The sequence below is a fragment of the Stegostoma tigrinum genome, chromosome 17, assembly GCF_030684315.1.
Source record: "Stegostoma tigrinum isolate sSteTig4 chromosome 17, sSteTig4.hap1, whole genome shotgun sequence".
Taxonomy (NCBI): Eukaryota; Metazoa; Chordata; class Chondrichthyes; order Orectolobiformes; family Stegostomatidae; genus Stegostoma; species Stegostoma tigrinum.
In genome coordinates, this window is record NC_081370.1 from 55323209 (window position 1) to 55338610 (window position 15402).

Sequence of the window (15402 nt, forward strand, 5' to 3'; positions counted from 1 at the left end):
AGCATCTTAGGAGCACAAAAGCTGATGTTTCGGGCCTAGACCCTTCATCAGAGTGAGTCTAGGCCTGAAACGTCAGCTTTTGTGCTCCTAAGATGCTGCTTGGCCTGCTGTGTTCATCCAGCTTCATTGTTTGTAATCAACAATGGATTCCTGGTTATCATTAGACCCTTAATTCCAGATACTTATTGAATTCAAATCCTACCATCTGCTGTGGTGGGATTCAAACCTGGAACCCCGGAATGTTATCTGGGTTTCTGGATTAACAGTTCGGCGATAATACCACTAGGCCATTGCCTCCCAACCATCCTTACCCGATCAGGTGTACATGTGACTCTCAACCTGTGACACCCTCATCCCACAAATGAATAAAATAAAACCCCTCTTTGACGAACCATGTTGGGTCTACCTTGTCACCTTGAAATTATTCAGGCACCCTTGTTAGAATATCTTTAATGTTAGCTCCTAACATTTTCCTGATGACAAATGTTAAGCTACCAGGCCTGTGGTTTCCTGCTTTCTGGCTCTGTCCCTTATTTTTCTCAATTTCAAGGGTGATAAAAGTGCAATTTACTAAATATCCTTCTCGTAGATACTCTTCCCACCTTGCATGCTAATATATTCTTTCTTCAAATTCCTCTAAAGTCAGTATTTTGTACAACACAAACACAAACGCCATTCCTCTGAGGCTAGTTAGGACTCAGTAATTAGAGCCTTTCCTATTGGTAACTAGGATCAGCTTTTTCATTACCCAGCCAATTAATAACATACTTCACAATTTTATTTGAAACCACCAGGGCTTTCATTTTAATTGCAAATCCTTTCTGAGTGGCCTTATTAAGTAATTTTAGGAGAACTTGCTTCTATTCATCCATTTCTAATCCACAAGAATCTCAGTAAATTTGACTGGTGTCTTATTAGCATAAACTATTATTGACACAATGATTAATTCAGGATTTCTCAAAAGTATCCACTGAGGGCAAAGGTATAAGTGAACTTCAGAAAAAAAAATTAGGGGCTCCAGTGACAGGGTGGTGCTATCCTTTCCTCTGATCCAAGAATCTCAGGTTTTTAAGTTCCACCTGCTCGAGAGGTGTGTCACAGCATCTCTGAGCAGGTTGACTTAAAAATAACTACATTGGAAACAAAATGCTCCAACTTAGATGACAAACTAAATCTTCAGTTGCTCCCCTGGTAGCAACGGCTTCATGATATTATCATTGGACCATTAATATAAAAACCCAGATAATGTTCCGGGGGCCTGCGTTCATATCCCACTATGGCAGATGGTGGAATTTGGATTCAATACAAGTCTGGAATTAAGATTCTCATTGAAACCATTGTCAATTGCCAAGGAAAGAAGGATCTATACCTGGTTTGGCCTACATGTGACTCCAGACCCACAGCAATGTGTTTGACTCTTAAGTGCCCTCTGGGGTAATAGAAATGGCCAATAATGCTGACCAAGCCCGTGATGCCCACATCCCGGAGCTATTTCTTAAAAATTCTCAGAGTTATGGCTTTGGTTTGAGCGAAATGAAAATTGGCCACAATATTGTCTGGTTCCCCAGACTCTTCCCCAGGGCAGGATTGACTGCCACAAGGGGTCATAGTTTTAAGGTGTTTGGAGGAAGGTATAGAAGAGACGTCAGAGGGAGATTCTTCACCCAGAGAGTTGTGAGCGCATGGAATAGTTTACCAGTGATAGTCGTGGAAGCAGAGTCATTAGTGACATTTAAGCGACTGCTGGACATGCACATGGACAGCAGTGAATTGAGGGAAATGTAGGTTAGGTTATTTTAAGTTTGGATTAGGAATATTCCACGGCACAACATCATGGGCCGAAGGGCCTGTACTGTGCTGTACTTTTCTATGTTTTATCTATGTCCATAATTGGCTGTCAACCAAAACATTGAAGAGTCATGGAATAACAAAAGTGGAACCATTCTAAAAGCTCTTAACAGCCACAACAAGCAACAGGGCTATATATCACCAGGGATGGTTTGGTCAACCTCATCAAATGCTGCAGCAGTCAAAGTGGGTGCAGGGAATCATAGGAATGCTGTCCACATCAACACAGGTTACTATGAAATTGATTTTGGGGAGATATTGGCAAAAACAGAGAATGACAGAGAAACTCTCATTAGAAGGGGCAATAATCGATCAGGAAGCAGTGTTGGATGAGATGCATCGAAGGATTCTGAAGGAAGTGAAATCGGAGGGACACTGGCCTCAATCTTGTAGACTTCCCTAGGTCAGGGATTAATGTCTTGATCAAGAAAAGTTGCAAGGATTAGCCCAACAATCACAGACCAGTCAATTAAGTACACTGATAAGGAACCTTCTGGAGACAATTATGCAGGTTGAATTAGAACTCAAATGCAACAAGATACTTTGATTAGGAAGCGTCACCATGGATTTCTAAAGGGGAATCAGTTAAACTGATTTGCTGGAATTTTTCAAGAGGGAACAGAAAGGCTTGATGAGTGTAGTGCTGTTGATTTTGAATACATAGACTTCCAGAAGGCCTTTGCTAAAGAGCCACATGGCAGACTTGTGAGGAAAATTTTAGGTCATGGAATAAAATAGGACAGTGGCAACGTGATTACAAAATTAGCCGTGTGATAGGAAACAGAGGGCGGCGGTCAACGGCTGTTTTTGGGCTGCGGAAAGGTTTGTACTGGAGTGTCCCAGGGAATAGTATTGGTTTCCATGATATTTGTTAATAATTTACATCTTGGGAGTGCTGGGTATTATCTCAAAGTTTGCAGACGACATGGTATTTTAAACCGCGAGGTAGACAGTGTTGAACTTCAAAAGAACCACTGACAAGTGGTGGAGCGGGTAGATTGGAGGGAGATGGAGTTCGATGCAGAGAAATGTGAGGTGAAGCATTTTGGTTGGAAAACCATTGAAAGGCAATAGAAAAGAACAGTTACAATTCTAAAGGGAGTACAAGTGCAGAGTGAGCTGGGAGTGTTTGTAAGAGATCATTGAAAGTGGCAGGAGAGGTTGAGAGATTAATGAATAAAGCAAACAGTGTCTTCTGCTCTTTTGATAGGAGCACTGAGTACAACAGCAAACAGGTAGTGTTGAACGTGTATAAAACACTTGTTAGGCCTCAACTGCAGCATTGCGTACTGTCTGGGTACCTACCTGACAGGAAAGGTGAGAATGAAATGAAAAGAATGCAGAAGCAATTAAGTAGAAAAGTTCCAGGGATGATAAATTTTGGTTATAAGGATAGTTGGAAGAAGTTGCAACTGTTCTTCTTGGAGAGAAGAAAATTGAGAGGAAACCTGATCAAGGTTTTCAAAATCATGAGCAGGGCTTGGCAGTGTAGACAGGGAAAAACTGTTCAGGCTTGAAAAAATGATCCAGAAACAGAGGGCACAGATTTGAAATGTTTTTCCAAAGAAGCAAATGTGAAGTAAAAATTAAAAAGTTCACACAGCAAGTAGTTGGTTCAATTGAGGTACTGGATGGTTATTTCAATGGAAATAATGTGCAAAAATATAGGAAGAAGGCACAAGATTGGGAGTCAGCAATGATGAACATTTTATAAGCTGTTGCAGACAGGCTTAGAAAAAATGGCCTCCTTCTGTAAAATCACACTTCCATGATTCTCTGGCAAATTGCAAAGGGCATGATGACATCATGGGAAATACAAGAGAACGACAGCGAAGTCTCAGATTCAGGGGTTATGTTTGCTTTCCAGTGAGTATTTTCAACAGGCAACAGTGGAAAATTATAATCTAATCAAGCAGAGTCAGCATGGTTTCACGACAGGGATATCATATCTGAATAATCTATTAGAGTTTACTTTTGAGGAAGTCACAACCAGAGTGGATAGTGGGGAACCAGTAGATATGCTGTATTAGGCTTTCAGAAGATGTTTGGCAAGGTTACGGTTTAAGGTAAGAGCCTATGTTGTTGGAGGTCATATATTAGCAAGGATAGAGAATTGGGAGGAAACAGAAATTGAAGATAATGGTTTCTTTTTCAGGTTGGTGACCTCTAATCCATAGGGTTCCACTGCGATCACTGCTGGAACTGTTTACAATATATATTAGTGACAGGGGAAGGAGGTGAATGTACTGTAGCCAAATTTGCACATAACATTAAAATAGATGTCAAGGCAGTTGTTGTGAGAGTGATAAACAAGAGTTTACAGGAATATACGGACAGCTTAATTAAGTGAACAGAAGTTGACAAGAAGAGTATAATGTGAAAAAATGCAAAATTGTTCATTTTGGAAGGGAGAACAGAATAACAGTATATTGCTTAAATGGGAAAAAAAAACTGCAGAAAGTTACAACACAAAGGAACTTGGGAGTACTTGTGCACAAACACAGAACGTTAGCACATATGTGCAGCAGCCACAAGGCTAATGGATTAGCCCTTATCTCAAGGGATTTGGAGTATAAATGCTTGAAATTCTTACTGCAAAAGTACAAGGCGTTGGTGAGACACCCCATCTGGAATACTTTAAGCAGGTTTGGTCCCCTTATTTAAAGAAAGATATCACTCCATTGGAGGCAGTTCAGAGGAGGTACACTAGGATGACCCTGGTGTGGAGGGATTGTTTAAAGAGAAAAGACTGAACAGGTTGGCACTCTTCTCACTGGAGTTTAGGAAAATGAGATGTGATTTCATTGAAACAAATCAAATACATAAGGGGCTTGACAGGGTTAACGCCAAGAGAAAAACTGAAAGAGCTGCATGTGTTGTAAATCAGAAACAAAAACAGAAATTGCTGGAAAAGGTCAGCAGGTCTGGCAGCATCAATGGAGAGAAAGCAGAGTTAATATTTCAGGTCAAGTGACCCTTCCTCAGGATGCTGAGAGGATGTTTCCCTCCATGGGAGAGTCTAGGACCAGGAGACACAGTCTTGGAATAAAGGGGTGCCAACTTAAGACTAAGATGAGGAGAAATTTCTTTTCTCAGAGGGATGTGAGTCTTTGGAACTCCTTGTCACGAAAAGCTGTAGGGGCAGAGTCCTTGTGTATATTTAAGGCTGAGATAGATAGATTCCTGATCAATAGGAGAATTGAAGGTTCTGGGGAAAGGACAGGATGTGAGGAATATCGGATATAACTGAATGGCAGAGTGGCTCAAGGGGACAGATGACTGATTCTCATTCCTATTTCTTATGGTCTTATATTGAGGTCCATCAGAGTGTTTGACACTGATATTTACCAGATTATTGATACCTAAATCCTTTGACCTCCAGGTACATTCCAGTCTCTGACTTTTGAACTTGATAAAGTAAAAACATAGCCACATGGGAAATTACCAACTTGATAAGGAATAAATGTTTAGCGGGGATTATTGCACAGAGGAGTGAGTGATTAAGCAAATCAGTAGCTGTTGAAATGTTATTGCAAATGTGAAGATAAAGTCTAAGCAGAGGCACAATGGTAGTGGCCTTACCTCTGAGCCTGGAGGTCCAGTCTCACCTGCTCCAGAGGTATTATAATAACACCTCTGAACAAGTTTGTTAGAAAATATTTAGGGGTTCTAGCACGGTAGTGGCAATTTTAATACCTCTGGACTAGGAGACCTAGGTTCAAGTTGCATCTGCTCTTGTTGCAACCTCCTTGAATACATTGATAAGAAAATAGAAATGAAAGTATAGTTCAAGGTGAAACAGGGAAGAGGAATATTTCACAAGTGATGAAAGAAGAATGACTGGGATTTGAAGTGGTCGCAGGATGCAGAGGAGTTAATTGGAGATGACATTGTCTGTAATTAATGCCTTTGATTTCAACAGGCTTTTTAAGATGGTAACATTAACAGGCTACTGAGAATGGGTGGAAAATAATATATGGAGGGAGGTATTTGGAATGAGCAGGATGGCAGTGAAGTCGAAGGAAAAGGACAATGTGAAATTAATTGATAAAGGCAAGGATAATAACAAAACATTTTGTACATGACAGGAAGTGAAATTACACTTAAAAAGTATATTTAATGCAAATAGCTTCGTAATTTTTGGTGACATTCTGATTTTTCTCAATTCTGGTAAATTCAACCAGTTTGATACAGCAACAAAGAGTTATGCGATTGCAGATTGCATCCTCGGCAGGCATTTTACAAAGAAACGAGGTAATAAGTAAAAAGGATTCATGAATACAGCCTATCCTACAATAGCTTACCAGAATCCCACTCCTTTTCTTAATGCTTTCGACTTCACTCTGTAACCTAATGGAATGCTCTATTATTTGGAAGATCTACAAAGCTCAATGTCTGAATTACAGCGTTAATTCATTGTTTAAACAATATAATGTCTCTGTTCATATCACAGTGAAAGGGATTTGAAAGAATTGAACATTTGGTAACTGGTGTGGCATGTTGCCACTTTAAAACTGCGGGGATTTAATTTTTTTTAGTTAGGAAGTTTTTGATTTTCTTTCAAAGCAGTGAAGCAAATTCCAAGAGTCATACGCACCACTTTTGATCGTATTTCTTACATTCAGTGGAGCACTGGACCTAAATTGGAAGTCTTCAGGGGTAACAGACCACAGATCAGATGGATTGAAGACTGAAATTTTGATACAATCATGGACAAAGCCACCACTAATGTCCTTTTAGGAAGGAAATCTGGTTTGTCTACATATGACTCATGAATGTGAGAGTGCAGGGAAGTGGATTTGAAATGCCCATCAGCCATGATTTAAACGGCGGAGTGGACTTGATGGGCCGAATGGCCTTACTTCCACTCCTATGTCTTATGGTCTTATGGAATGTGATTGACTCTTAACAGGACTCTGGGTGATTAATAATAGGCAATAGATACCCAAATCTTATGAAAGAATTTTGTTGATGAAGGGCTAGATGCTCTGGCAATCACTAAAGCCAAATTATGCCTTTCTAGCTGTTAGCAGCATAAATCAACATAACCCCAACCTTATAAGTGAGCCATAGACTAGATACATAAGACAAGTACAAAAGAAAATACTATTGAAACAGAGGCTTAAGTGCAAAGAGCAAGTGTAACTATAGTCACAAATGTAAAATCTATGACAAAGTGTAGTAATGGGTATACAGTTTCCAGCTGAAGCACAGGAATGAAAGACTCAAGAATGAAAGAGCAGATTGAAATTCCCTGCTGCATGCCCATTGGCAACACTTCAATCCATTCAGAATCAACTTGCCATTCAATCAGCAACCCTTTCTCATGCAGTATAAATTGGTGTTACCTTTGAATTTTCCACTTCTCCTGATACATGCAAGATGAAAAGCTTTGATAACATGTCTTTATTTCAGAGAAACAAGAAAACATCATTCAGCAAAAACTCTTATTCAATCAGCTTTAACTGCACCTACCAGGCTGTTCAACTTTGATTTACGAAATGGGGAATGTGACTGATTTTAGTTTTTAAATTATTACAAAAGGAATACCGTTGAAGCATACTGATTACCATTTGCTCAACTCAATCAGTTATCAGCTAGAAGACATAAAACAAACGCTCGATGATTCTCATTTAATGAAAAATTCTGTCCAGTAAATGAATGTAATTCAGCGCAAATGTCAGCCCATTACTTATTTTTATTCTATTTACTTGTAAAATTGCATGGTTATCTGTAAAGCACTTTGCGCTGTTCATTTATTTAATCAGCCTGATACAAGTTACAAATCGGAACTGTCACACCAACTTATAACATCCTCAATAATATCCCAAAAGTGAGACTGCTTTAAAAGATTGATAGAGACTGAACATAACAGGGTGAGTCAAAATAAAAACAAAATAGAAAAGCCAAGAGAAAACTTGCAATGGAAAACATTGTAAAATTACTTTTGTATCACAGAGGCTGAATTTGAAGGCAAATTATAAATGTGAGCTCTACAGCTTTGTCTGTAAAGAACTGTAAAAAAAGGTTTGTTTAATCTAAGCTTATGCTCTCTAAGACAAAATGCATATTACTGTAATCAAAATAATTCAGGTTAAAAGGGATAATGCCCCATGTACATAGAAAAATGAAAGTTAAGAATAGGAGAAGGCCACTCTGCCCCTCAGGCCTGCTCTGTAATTCAATAAAGACCATGACTGGGATCCACATTCCTCACATCCACTTCCCTGCCCTTTCCCCACAACTGTAACCTTTGATGCCCCCATTGATCAAGAATCCACTGATCTAAGCCTTAAAAATACACAAGGACTCTGCCCCTACCGCTCTCTGTGGCAAGGAGTTCCAAAGGCTCTCAACCCTCTGAGAGGAGGAATTCATACACTCGTAAATACATCTCTCCATACCAGGGATCATCTCAGTGAATCTTCTCCATACTGCCTCCAATGAAATTGTATCTTTTCTTAAATAAAGGGACAAAAACTGATCGCAGTATTTCAAGATAACAAAGTTTGAAGCTGGATGAACACAGTAGGCCAAGCAGCATCTCAGGAGTACAAAAAGTGACGTTTCGGGCCTAGGCCATTCATCTCGCAGTACTTCAGTTGCCCTTGAGAACGCGGTGGCGACCTGCCTTCTTGAACCGCTGCAGTCCATTCGCTGTACGTTCACTAACAATGCTGTTCAGGAGGGAGTTCCATGACTTTGACACAGCAACAATGAAGCAACAGTGATTTATTTCCAAGTCAAGATAGCCATGAAGTGCAGGAGCTAGTGTTGGACCAGGTTGGACAAGGTCAGAAATCACTCAACACCAGGTATAGTCCTCTGCCCTGAGGAAGGGCCACCAGACCCAAAACATTAACTCTGTTTTATTTTTCCTTCACAGATGCTGCCAGACCTGCTGAGCTTTTCCAGCAACTTCTGTTTTCGTTATAGTCCAACAGCTTTATTTGAAAACACAAGCTTATAAGGTGTCACATTAAAGATTATTGCAGAAACTTTCAGATCACAGCATAAAGAGCAGCATATTAGCAAAGGTTCAAGATTAGCTGGTTAACAGGAAACAGAGTGTCAGCTTTGGTGGGACTTTTACAGCCCAGCAGGAAGTGTAACTGAGGTTGTACAGGCTGGGGATGTCTTCTCTGGAGTTTAGAAGAGTAAATGGTGCCTTGATTGAAGCGTATAAAATACTGAGGGGTCTTAACAGCATGGACATGGAATGGACATAGGAGAATTAATGGAGAATCTAGAACTACAGGTTACTGTTTAAAAATAAAGAGCCCACCCATTTAAAACAGAGACGAGGCAAAAAAAAGTTCTCACAGAGTGTCATGAGTCCTTGAAACTCTCTGAAAAGGCAGCCGAAGTGTTTTTGCCTATTTTTAGGATACAGGTGAGCAAGGAGATGAAAAGTTATCAACGGTTGGCAGAAGAATGGATTTAAGGTCCTAATCAGACCATCCATGATCTTACTGAATAACAGAGCAGATTTGAGGGGCTGAATGGCCTGCTCCTTTCCCAGTCCTGAGGAATGGCTTTGGCCTGAAACGTTGACTTTCCTATGCTTCAAATGCTGTCTGACCTTCTGTGCTTTTCCAATTTCACATCTATTGAGTCTGGCTTCCAGCATCTGCAGTCCTTACTGTCTCCAAGTCATTAATTAATGTGTCTTCTCCTTGAGCAATACTGACTGCCTTTCCTGCGATCAAATACATAAATCAGATGTTTTTCCTCTCTTTTGCATTTTTCTTGGTTGAGCTTAACTTTGCATGTTGGATACAATTTATCCTTGTGTAAATAAGCTTTAAGAGTGATGGCTTCCATAAATTTGCCTTTCTGCAGATTTGATCTTCTACAGCTTAGCATCACCATAATTTTGACTGAACGATGGAATAGTGATTGGTTCCTACAAACTATACTCTATGTAAATAAATACTGCTTTGTGGCTTTACAGTCCTCATTTAACTCAGGTGATTTTTCATCTTCAATTTCTGCATTTGTCATGCAATTTACCCAGATTTGTGGGGGAATCCAGTTATCTCTCTCTGATATCTCCCAGTTTGAAGGCTAAAATAGAAGCTGAAAAGTTTCTGGAAGGGTTTGATATTCTAAGAATAAAGGGATCTTATAGCACACCTAATATTTGGCTTTAACAATGCAGTCTTCTAATGATGTATTGACCAACAGCTTATCATTACCAACAGAATGTGCATAAGCCAAGTTAGATAAGCATAAAGCATTCCTGCAGGCATCCTCAGACCTAAGATCCGACCTTTGACTGATTACATCCGGGACCTCCATAGTACAGGAATTACTAGAGTTATGTAAAGACCAGAATTTAAAATGCCCTTCAAGTGCATCTGGTAATCCAGCCTCATAGTGGCAGAACTGCCGCAGGGAACTTATTACAGTGAAACAACTGAAGTTCCAAATGCAAGCAATGAATTAATACCCACTGTACTGACCACAGAGCTATTGTCAATTCAAGAAGGGAGGTTATATGGACTGTTAGTACCAGAACTTGCCCCATGGTCATAATGACTAGAATATTACTGCTGTATTACAAGAAGTGGATGCCACAAGAATAAAATATCAGTCCAGATTTTGCTGGAGCTTGCCATCTTTAGTTGCCTCCTTTACCAGTCAGATTCAGAGATTGCTAACATCAATAGGAAAATGATTGAACAGTGAGTAATTTAAAATGGGGTGGATTTAGAACGTAGAACATAGACCAGTACGGCACAGTACAGGCTCTTTGGCCCACGATGTTGTGCCGAACTTTTACCCTAAACCTAAGGTCTATCTAACCTCCACCCCTGCCCATACTATTATCCATATGCCGATCTAATAGCCGCTTAAATGCCCCTAATGAGGCTGACTCCACCACTCATTCCGGCAATGCATTCCATGCTGCGACCACTCTCTGAGTGAAGTACTGACGTCCGTCATCTCCCCTATTTCTACCTCCACTCACTTTAAAACTATGGCCCCTCATAATAGCTACCTCCACCCTAGGAAAAAGTGCCTGGCTGTCTACTCCATCTATACATCTGATCATTTGATGTCAAAATAAGAAGAAACAAAGAGAAGGAGAGAACGATTGGATTGAGAGAAAAGAGGCAAGATTGTCTCTTAATTTTGCATCTTTAAAATCTCCAAACGCAGTCCATACCATAAGAGCTCCTTTGTTGACATTCTCCATTGAGACCAGCAACTGAGGGGACCAGGAGTAGCCAGAGGCCGCAGGCAGTCACACACTATGCCATGCCCAAGAATAAAGGCAAGGGAGGTAAAAATAGGCGACATGGTTTGAATGAAAATGAATCTGAGAAACGTGGGCTGGTGTTTAAAGAAGATGGTCAGGAATACGCCCAGGTGATTAAGATGCTGGGAAATGGATGTTTGGAGGCCATGTGCTTTGATGGTGTGAAGAGACTTTGTCATATTCCAGGAAAGTTGAGAAAGAAGGTTTGGATAAACACGTCAGACATTATATTGGTTGGATTGAGAGGTTACCAGGATAATAATGCTGATGTCATCCTGAATAATAAAGCAGATGAGGCAAGAAACTTAAAAGCCTATGGTGAACTTCCAGAGCACTCAAAAATTAATGAAACAGCACGTTTGGACCTGGTGATGATGATGAAATCCAGTTTGACGTTATTGGGGATGATGATGAGGACATTGATGATATTTAAATTGAGATTGAATTTGGATTCCAGGCTTGTATCCAAGCTTTCTTCAAAGTGATTTCCTTTTTTTGGATTTCACATGAACATTCTTTGTGGATGAGTTGATTTATGAATAATGCATCGAAAATCCATTCTGTAACAATTTTTGTTTTAAGCCTTTTAGTGTATATTTATATTCTTTCATCAAGAAAAAAGGATTGTGTGAGGTGCAATTTGGTAGGAAGTGCAGTTCTTTACAATAAATTGTTAAATTTCCAAAAAAAACCCCAGTGCCAGGGTGCGGGACATCTCCGACCGGCTTGAAAGGATATTGGAGCGGGAGGGGGAGGATCCAGTTGTTGTGGTCCATGTTGGGACTAACAACATCGGCAAAGCTAGGGTAGAGGACCTGTTCAGGGATTATCAAGCACTAGGAAGGAAATTGAAGTACAGGTCTTCAAGGGTCATAATCTCCGGATTCCAGAGCCACGTGCCAATTGGCATAAGGAAAAGAAAGTTACGGAAGTAATCACGTGGCTAAGGGATTGGTGTGGGAAAGAGGGATTCCATTTCATAGGGCACTGGCATCAGCTTTGGAACTGGGGAGATCTGTCCCGTTGGGAGAGTCTCCACCTGAACCGATCTGGAACCAGTGTTCTAGTGAAAAGGATAAATAGGGTGGTCAGTAGGACTTTAAACTTCTGAGTCGGGGGGAAGGGAAAGCGAAAGCGACAGGGAATATGGAGTTGAATGGGAAGATAAGCAGCAGGATAACATGTGTACAGGTGGATTTAAGCTCAAGGCAGACTAGGAATGCAGAAAAACAGAAGGATAACTTAGGACATCTTATGATTTGCAATATCTCTAATAATGGTAAGAAAGTTAGTATTAAGGACTTTACCTAAATGCTCGTAGTATTCATAACAAAGTAGATGAATTAACAGCACAAATCATCTTGAATGTTTATGATGTGGTAGGCATCACAGAGACATTGTTGCATGGAGTTCAGGACTAGCAGTTAAACATCCAAGGACTTACAACTTATCGAAAAGACAGCGAGGTGGGCACAGGGGGTGGGGTTGCCTTGTTAGTTAAGAATGAAATTAAATCTATGGCACTGAATGACATAGGGTCAGATGATGTGGAGTCTGTGTGGGTGGAGTTGAGGAACCACAAAGACAAAAAAAACCAGAATGGGAATTACGTACAAACCTCCTAACAGTGATCAGGACCAGGGGTGCAAGATGCACCAAGAAATAGATAGGGCATGTCAGCAAGACAAGGTCACAGTGATCATGGGGGATTTCAATGTGCAGGTGGATTGGGTGAATAATGTTGCTGGTGGATCCAAAGAAAGGGAATTCATGGAATGCTTACAGGATGGCTTTTTGGGACAGCTTGTGATGGAGCCCACAAGGGAACAGGCTATTCTGGACTTAGTGCTATGTAATGAGCCAGACTTTATAAAAGATCTTAAAGTAAGGGAACACTTAGGAGGCAGTGATCATAATATGGTAGAGTTCAGTCTGCAGCTTGAAAGAGAGAAGGCAAAATTGGATATAATGGTGTTACAGTTAAATAAAGGCAATTACAGGGGCGTGAGAGAGGAACTCACAAAAATCGACTGGAAGCAGAGCCTCACGGGGAAGACAGTAGAGCAACAATGATAGGAGTTTCTGGGTATAATTGAGGACACAGTACAGAGGTTCATCCCAAAGTAAAGAAAGATTATCCGGGGTGGAATTAGACAGCCATGGCTGACAAAGGAAGTCAGGAAATGTATCAAAAAAAAAGAGAGAGCCTATAAAGTGGCCAAGAGCAATGGGAAATCAGAAGATTGAGAAGGCTACAAAAACAAACAGAGGATAACATAGAGAGGAATAAGGAAGGAGAGGATCGAATATGAAAGTAGGCTAGCCAGTAATATTAGAAATGATAGTAAAAGTTTCTTTCAATACATAAGAAACGAGCGAGAGGCAAAAGTAGACATTGGGCCGCTCCAAATTGATGCTGGAAGACTAGTGATGGGAGATAAGGAAACAGCCGAAGAGCTTAATAAGTACTTTGCGTCATTCTTCACAGTGGAAGACATGAGTAGTATCCCAACAACTAAGGCGAGTCAGGGGTAGAGTTGAGTATGGTAGGTATTACAAAAGGGAATGTGCTGGAAAAGCTAAAAGGTCAAAAAATTGATAAATCTCCTGGCCCCGATGGGCTACATCCTAGAGTTCTGAGGGAGGTGGCTAAGGAAATAGCAGAAGCGTTGGTTGTGATCTTTCAAAAGTCACTGGAGTCAGGGAAAGTCGCAGATGATTGGAAAATCGCTGTTATAACACCCTTTTTCAAGAAAGGATCAAGACAAAAGATAGAAAATTATAGACTGAATAGCCTAACCTCGGTTGTTGGTAAAAGTCTAGGATCCATCGTTAAGGATGAGATTTCTAAATTCTTGGAAGTGCAGGGTCGGATTAGAACAAGTCAGCATGGATTTAGTAAGGGGAGGTCATGCCTGACAAACCTGTTAGAATTCTTTGAAGACGTAACAAGTAGGTTAGACCAGGGAAACCCAGTAGATGTTATCTATCTAGACTTCCAAAAGGCCTTTGATAAGATGCCTCACGGGAGGCTACTGAGAAGGTGAGGGCCCATGGATTTCATATTTTCAAACTTTCTTTGCAACAAACTGACTAAAATCAAAGTAACTAAAACAGAAATTAACACTCAAAGTTTTTTTTGAAAACAGGCAAATTGTGCTTTGACTAACTGACACAACAAAGACCACATCTGGAATACTGTGTACAGTTTTGGTCCCCTCACTCCATTAGTGATGTAACTGCATTGGAGACAATTCAGAAAAGATTCAATAGATTTCCAAGGATGAAAGGCTAGTCTTAGGAGGGGAATTTTTGTTTTGGGAGAGTTTAGAAGAATGAGAGGACATCTAAAAAGTGAAAAGATGGTGAAGGTGATTGAAAAAGTGAATGTAGAAAGGATGTTTCCCCTTGTGGGGCAATCCAGAACTAGGGAACATAATTTCAGGCAAAGGGATAGCAGGTGTAAAACAGAAGTGTGGTGGAGTTACTAATCTCCAAGGGTCATGAACCTGTGGAATTCACTATCCTAGAGTGTCATGGACACCGGACATAGACTAAATTTAAGGAAGAGGTAGACAGCTTTTAATTAGTAATGGGAGAAAGGATTATGGGAATAAACAGGAAAGTGGAATTGAGGATGAGATGAGATCAACCATGATTGTATTGAATGGTGGAGGAGAGGCAAGAGATTGAATTGCTTTACTCTTGCTCCCAGTTATTGTTATAACACACTTACAAACACTCCCATCATTTCATGCACAATATGTGGTATCATGCACAGTCTCACAGATTTACTATCTCAGCCTTCAGCTTGTAAGATCACTCATTCTGCACTCATTGGATTTGACCCTTGAGACATTTTTACTGGCTGTTGTAGTTTGTCCATGGTTTCTTGATATAGTAAGTGTTAATAAGGCACATGCATCTATCTCTTGGGTCACGATAGTCCTGAAGTGTAGTTTGTCAAACTTCCTTTGAACTGACCAACCAACACACCTGGCTCACAGTCTAATTCTCTGACGTAAATACTCAGCTACCTCACACATTGCTTCACCAAGAATTTTATTTTCTTTTGAAATAGTAAGCAAAAGCACATCTCCCTTCTGGAGATTTTTGTTGGCTTCCTCGCATAAGAATTCCATTATTTGAACTGCAGTTTCAGAGATTAAGCCTAAATGCAATTGTGGGAATCTGAAATAAATGTAGAGAATGCTGGAGAAACTATGCATGTTTGGGAGCATCTGTTGAGTTAGAAGCAGAGATAACAAAGTATGGAGCTGGATGAACAC

At 40.3% G+C, this 15402-nt stretch overlaps 1 protein-coding gene and 1 pseudogene across 4 annotated transcripts in view; one reads left to right on the forward strand and one right to left on the reverse strand.

Moving 5' to 3' along the window:
• The window catches only part of ano3 (anoctamin 3), a 511995-nt gene that overhangs the window by 280758 nt on the left and 215835 nt on the right, over nucleotides 1-15402 (reverse strand). The window lies entirely within an intron of this gene.
• LOC125459206 (eukaryotic translation initiation factor 1A, X-chromosomal-like) lies at nucleotides 11113-11645 on the forward strand (annotated as a pseudogene).